Source organism: Trachypithecus francoisi, unplaced genomic scaffold, assembly GCF_009764315.1.
Source record: "Trachypithecus francoisi isolate TF-2019V2 unplaced genomic scaffold, Tfra_2.0 Lachesis_group10, whole genome shotgun sequence".
Taxonomy (NCBI): Eukaryota; Metazoa; Chordata; class Mammalia; order Primates; family Cercopithecidae; genus Trachypithecus; species Trachypithecus francoisi.
Window position 1 is genome coordinate 36,630,233 of NW_022681455.1, and position 6,109 is coordinate 36,636,341.

Consider the following 6,109-nt stretch of genomic DNA (forward strand, 5'->3'; position numbering starts at 1 on the left):
AAAGATGGGTTTGTCTAGCAAAAACCTCACTCAAAGAAACATGGGAGGACCTGGAGATTTCCAGTGGAGGCAGGGAAGAAAGGAAGAGGAGCCGGAAGACAGAAAGGACCCTCTGGTGCTGACTCCACGTTGGTGGAAGGATGTCTCTTGTGGAAAGTTAAAAACAGCGGGAAAAATATATTGTGCCGTCATGCACTAGGAGTGTTTGTAACTAGCAATTGCTTGTTTCTTCCTCAGGTACACACCTTATACACCTTTAAAGGTCAGGGGCATAAGACTGAGACCCACCGCCCCACTTCCTCCCACGGTCTCGTGTCTAGAGGGTCCTATGGATACCCGGAGATCTTCATTCTGAACGGCACGCTAGGCCGGATGGGGAACACGGAGGAATGAATGGCACTGCCTGGCCTTGAGAAGAGGGAGAAGCCTTCACATGAGATAAACATGCGAGCACTGCATCACTTCCTCCTCTCCAGGCCTCAGTCCCCTGGCCAGGCACCCCAATGACAGGGGAGGAGTTCTCAGTGGGCCCTTTCAGCTCCCACCGCCCCAGCCTGGAAAGCTTTCCTCTTCCTCCCATCTGGACAGAGCTATGAGGCCCGGCCTAGGCACTTCCTCCTGCCACTCCTCCAGCTTCATTCATCTCCTGTCCGCATAGCAGGATGGCCTTTTACTTTCTTTGAATTTGTTTTCATTTAGGGAAATCGCAGGGGTCAGCACATCCAGGGTGTGATGGATAAGCCTCACCCTGGGAAAACCACTTTCGTGATCATAGTATCTTCCCTGCCAGGTAAGTATAGGATGGCCTTTTAAAACTTAGCCCACCTGCTTCAACCACAGCAAGGCGACATGTGAGGGGCAAAGTGTGAACCCAAATGCTGCGACATTCCTCCTCAGCTGGGAGACCACTGGCCATTACCAGCTGATCCCAACACCAGCCTCATTTTTTTTTTTTTTGAGACAGAGTTTTGCTCTGTCACCCAGGCTGGAGTGCAGTGGCATACTCTTGACTCACTGCAACCTCCGCCTCCCAGGTCTCAGCAATTCTCCTGCCTCAGCCTCCCGAGTAGCGGGGACTACAGGCATGCACCACCATGCCTGACTAATTTTTGTATTTTTAGATCAGGCTGGTCTCGAACTCCTGACCTCAGATAATCCACCTGCCTTGGCCTCCCAAAATGCTAGGATTACAGGCGTGAACCATGGGCCCAGCCCTCCTCTTTTTTTTTTTTTTCTTTTTTTATTTGAGACAGAGTTTTGCTCTTGTTGCCCAGACTGGAGTGGAGTGGTGCGATCTCAGCTCACCGCAACCTCCACCTGCGGGGTTCAATTGATTCTTGTGCCTCAGCCTCCCGAGTAGCTGGGACTACAGGCATGCACCACCATGCCCAACTATTTTTTTTTTTTTTTTGTATTTTTAGGACAGATAGGGTTTCACCACCATGTTGGCCAGGCTGGTCTCGAACTCCTGGTCTCAGGTGATCCGCCCAAGTCAGCCTCCCACAGTGTGGAATTACAGGCGTGAGCCACCGTGCCCAGCCTCTCTCTCTTTCTCTCTCTTTCTTTCTTTCCCTTTCTTTTTCTTTCTTTCCTTCTTTCTTTTCTCTTCTCTTCTCTTCTCTTCTCTTCTCTTCTCTTCTCTCTCTCTCTCTCCTTTCTTTCTTCTTTTTTTTTTGACGGAGTCTCACTCTGTCGCCCAGGCTGGAGTGCAGTGGCCGGATCTCAGCTCACTGCAAGCTCCGCCTCCCAGGTTCACGCCATTCTCCTGCCTCAGCCTCCCGAGTAGCTGGGACTACAGGCGCCCGCCACCTCGCCCGGCTAGTTTTTTGTATTTTTTACTACAGACGGGGTTTCACCGTGTTAGCCAGGATGGTCTCAATCTCCTGACCTTGTGATCCACCCGTCTCGGCCTCCCAAAGTGCTGGGATTACAGGCTTGAGCCACCACGCCCAGTCTTTTTTTCTTTCTTCTTTTTTCTTTCTTTTTCTTTCTCTCTCTCTCTCTCTTTTTTTTTTTTTTTTTTTTTCGGAATCTCGTTCTGTCGCCAGGCTGGAGTACAGTGGCTAGATCTCGGCTCACTGCAACTTTTGCCTCCTGGGCTCAAGCGATTCTCCTGCCTCAGACTCCCAAACAGGTGGAACTACAGGTGCCCGCCACCACACCCAGCAAATTTTTGTATTTTTAGTAGAAACGGGGTTTCACCATGTTGGCCAGGATGGTCTCGATCTCTTGACCTGGTGATCCACCCGCCTCGGCCTCCCAAAGTGCTGGAATTACAGGCGTGACCCACTGTGCCTGGCCTTTTTTTTTTCTTTATTTTCCAAAACCGTTATCTTAGACTCTTCATCTTTAAAATAGGAATAAGGCTGGATGTGGCGGCTCACACTAGTACTCCCAGCACTTTGGGAGGCCAAGGCAGGCGGACTGCCTGAGGTCAGGAGATCGAGACTATCCTGGCAAACATGGTGAAAACCTGTCTCTACTAAAAATACAAAAATTATCTGGGCGTAGTGGTGGGCGCCTGTAATCCCAGCTACTCGGGAGGCTGAGGCAGGAGAATCGCTTGAACCTGGGAGGCAGAGGTTGCAGTGAGCCGAGACCACACCACTGCACTCCAGCCTGGGCAACAGAGCGAAACTCTGTCTCAAAAAAAAAAAAACCCAAAAAGCAGGAATAAGGCCTGCAGCACCCAGGCTAGGGTGAAAACACATGAGCTAATGTGTTTATGTGCACACATAGTAGGACACTAAACTGTGTCCCCCAAATTCATACATTGAAGTCTTAACTCCCAGTACCTTTGAATGTGACTATTTGGAGATAGTGCCTTTAAAGAGGCAATTAAGTAAAATGAGGCCTTCAGGGTGGGTCCTAATCCAATATGGCTGGTATCCTTCTAAGAAAAGGAAGTGTGAACATGCAAGGAGACCCCAGGGGTACACATGCACAGAGGGATGACCGTGAGGAGGCAGTAGGAGGACAGCCGTCTGCAACCAGGGACAGAAGCCTCAGAAGAAACCAACCCTACTGGCACCTCGATCTTAGACGCCCAGATTCCAGAACTGTTAGAAAATAAATTTCTATTGTTGAAACCACCCAGCCTGTGGTATTTTGCAATGACAGTCCTGGCAAAATAATACAGTCCTTCAGAGGCACCTATTCTTTCTGCCTTTAACTTGCTTTGGCTTTGTTTTATGTGTGCCCTGTTTCATTTGCTTGTAAATGACTTGAGGGCAACATCCAGGAAGGAATATTTTTCCTGTGTCCCCACAGGGTGCAGTTCAATGCCAGGCACTAAGTACACAGAATCAGACCTTTGTCCTCACTGCCAGCTTTGCCCTCCTGCTGACAAGGGTCGGGCGGGGGGACCCAAGCTCCTATCTACCAGGGTGCTTTTCAAAATTCAAGTCATGGAAATAATTTAGGGAGCCACTTCAATACTTTTTGGAAATAATGAGACAGAACAGCAGATAATAGAAAATGCCAGGGTGTTTCACGGGCAGTAAAAGTGTTACTTCATGCAACTTTGTTTGATTTTGCATATTTTTAAATAAAAAGAATAATTACAAATTATCCTAAGAGCTATGATCATGTTTGTGTGTCTGGTTACTGCATTGTGGTGTTAAATACATTTCTTTAAAAAAAAAATAGAGACAGGGTCTCGCTATGTTGCCCAAGCTGGTCTTGAACTCCTGAGCTCCTGTGATCCTCCTGCCTCAGCCTCCCAAAGTGCTGGGATTACAGGGGAGAGCCACTGCACCTGGCTTAAATGCATTTCTTACTGTGAGTTTCAGAAAACACTGACCTACCAGTGTTTTCCAATTTCCTTTAGAGTGAGTTTGTGGTTAAAAAGCTAGTCAGGGCTGGGTGTGGTGGCTCACACCTGTAATCCCACCACTTTGGGAGGCTGAGGCAGGCGGATCACCAGGTCAGGAGATTGAGACCATCCTGGCCAACATGGTGAAACCCTGTCTCTACTAAAAACACAAAAATTAGCTGGGCGTGGTGATGCATGCCTGTAATCCTAGCTACTCGGGAGGCTGAGGCAGGAAAATCGCTTGAACTAGGGAGTCAGAGGTTGCAGTGAGCTGCAAGAAATTGCGCCATTGCGCTCCAGCCTGGCGACAGAGAGAGATTCCGTCTCAAAAAGTTAAATTAAATTAAATTAAAAAATAAAGCTAGTCAGCTCTTGGGGAGGCTTGGAGTCTATGGGAGTGAGGGCTGGGCCTCCAGGGCAACGACTTGAAATGGATCTAAGTCACTCTGTCCAGGCAAAGAGCCATGGAGCCCTGTCCTTGGGTTCTTTCCTCTCTGTGTCCTGGGGCAAGTGATATGACTTCTCTGTGCCTCAATGTCCCTACCTGTAGAAGGGATTTAAAAAATCTGTCGTAGGGATGCTGTGAGGATTCCCAGGAGCCGAAGTACCTGAAGGCCCTTGCTGATGTCAGAGGTAGTTTGTTATTTCACCATTTCATGCACGTCTGTCTGCTGTAGGAGGTGAATTGTTTTCTTGTTCTTCCACCTCAGGAGAAAGGAAGACACATGTCCCTTACCCCTTGGAGTCCCTGGCTGGGGCTAGGCCAGGGGCTCAAGAGTACTTAGAAAAGTATTTCAAAAGCTCAATTCCAAGGTGAGACTCTCCTAAAGATTTAATGCAGGTAAAATCAAGTTCTGGAAAACTTTCAAAGCAGCTTCCAGAGGGGAGTCAAAGTCCTAAGAGACCAGGAGGAGTCGTCCACCAGCCTCCGTCCAGGGAACGGGAGATACGGGCTGGCTGCCACCCCTTCCTACTCTGTTCCCAGGAACACTGACCATGAGCTCTGAGTCACTACTAGAAGCCACCCTGGGCCCATGGGGAGCACAGAGCTGGGCCCACGGGGAGCACAGAACTGGGACAGCTCTCCCTCAAGGTGGTCCTTGGGCTTGGTTGCCCAGCAACCCCAGCGCGCAGCAGGCACTTTTCCTCACACCATGCCTCCCTTTTTAGGGCTGACAACACTCTGAAACCCATGCTAGCAAACCTGCTTCCAAGCAGGGAACTTGGACTTAAGTGGAATATCAGGAATTCCTGGAGGATTTACAATCCAGAAACTGGGACAGGTGTAGGTAGATGACTGCCACCCACGACCCCAGCTCTGAACCTGCCTCCAGCTCTGGCACAGTTCTCTTCTCTTTGGCTTCCCAGAGCCACGTCTAGATCACCATCCCCACCCCCATCCCCTCGTTCAGAGCAGAGAGCACTGGGTACAGATACATTTCTTTAAAAAAAAAAATAGAGACAGGGTCTCTCTATGTTGCCCAAGCTGGTCTTGAACTCCTGTTTCCAGATCTTGCTCGGCCTCTTACCCTCTGTGTGACCTCAGGCAGCCCACTTCACCTCTCTGGGACTGAGTTTCCTTATCTGTAAAACAGGGGTGGATTTGATTGGTTTTTGATTTTTTTTTGTAAGCGTTATGTATTTTACCATTCTATCTAAAATTCTAGGACATGAACCAGAGGAGCTGAAACTATGCTGGTTTCCTTCCCCAAATAGAGAAATGGGTACCTGCATTCCTGGGGATACAGCTGGAGTTTCCAAACCGTCAGATCAATTTCCGAGGCTTGGGATCTGGTTGGTAGGGCAGGGGATGGGCATCCTTTCCATAGCTCACACCAGGAGGGTGCGGACTCTGGACTGCAAAGGGTGTGCCCTAGTTTGCAGGGGGCAGGGAGAATGATTGTTTCCCATACAGCAGCTGCATTCCACCCCAGAGTGGGGAAATGGGGAACTTCTCTTGGGCAGCTCTCACTAGTATCCTCCCTTCTTCACCTCTGTCTCAACTCAGAGGTCCTCTGGCTTATTTGGTGGAGATGCTCATTGCCCAGGGTTAATCAGAGGACCTCCCAAACTCCACTCACTCAGATCTGCCTCCAGATCATTCCTGATCTTCACACCTCCTCACCAATCAAACTGATTTTTAATTCATTAATTTATAATTTTTGGGGGGATGGAGTCTCCCTCTGTCGTCCAGGCTGGAGTGCTATGGCATGATCTCGGCTTACTGCAACCTCTGCCTTCTGGGTTCAAGCAATTCTCTTGCCTCAGTCTCCTGACTAGCTGGGATTACAGGCA

The 6,109-nt window shown here is 49.3% G+C and overlaps 1 pseudogene; it reads right to left on the bottom strand.

The window, feature by feature from the left end:
* Nucleotides 1-672: 672 nt before the first annotated feature.
* LOC117088948 lies at nt 673-798 on the bottom strand (annotated as a pseudogene).
* Between the last annotated feature and the right edge of the window lie 5,311 nt (nt 799-6,109).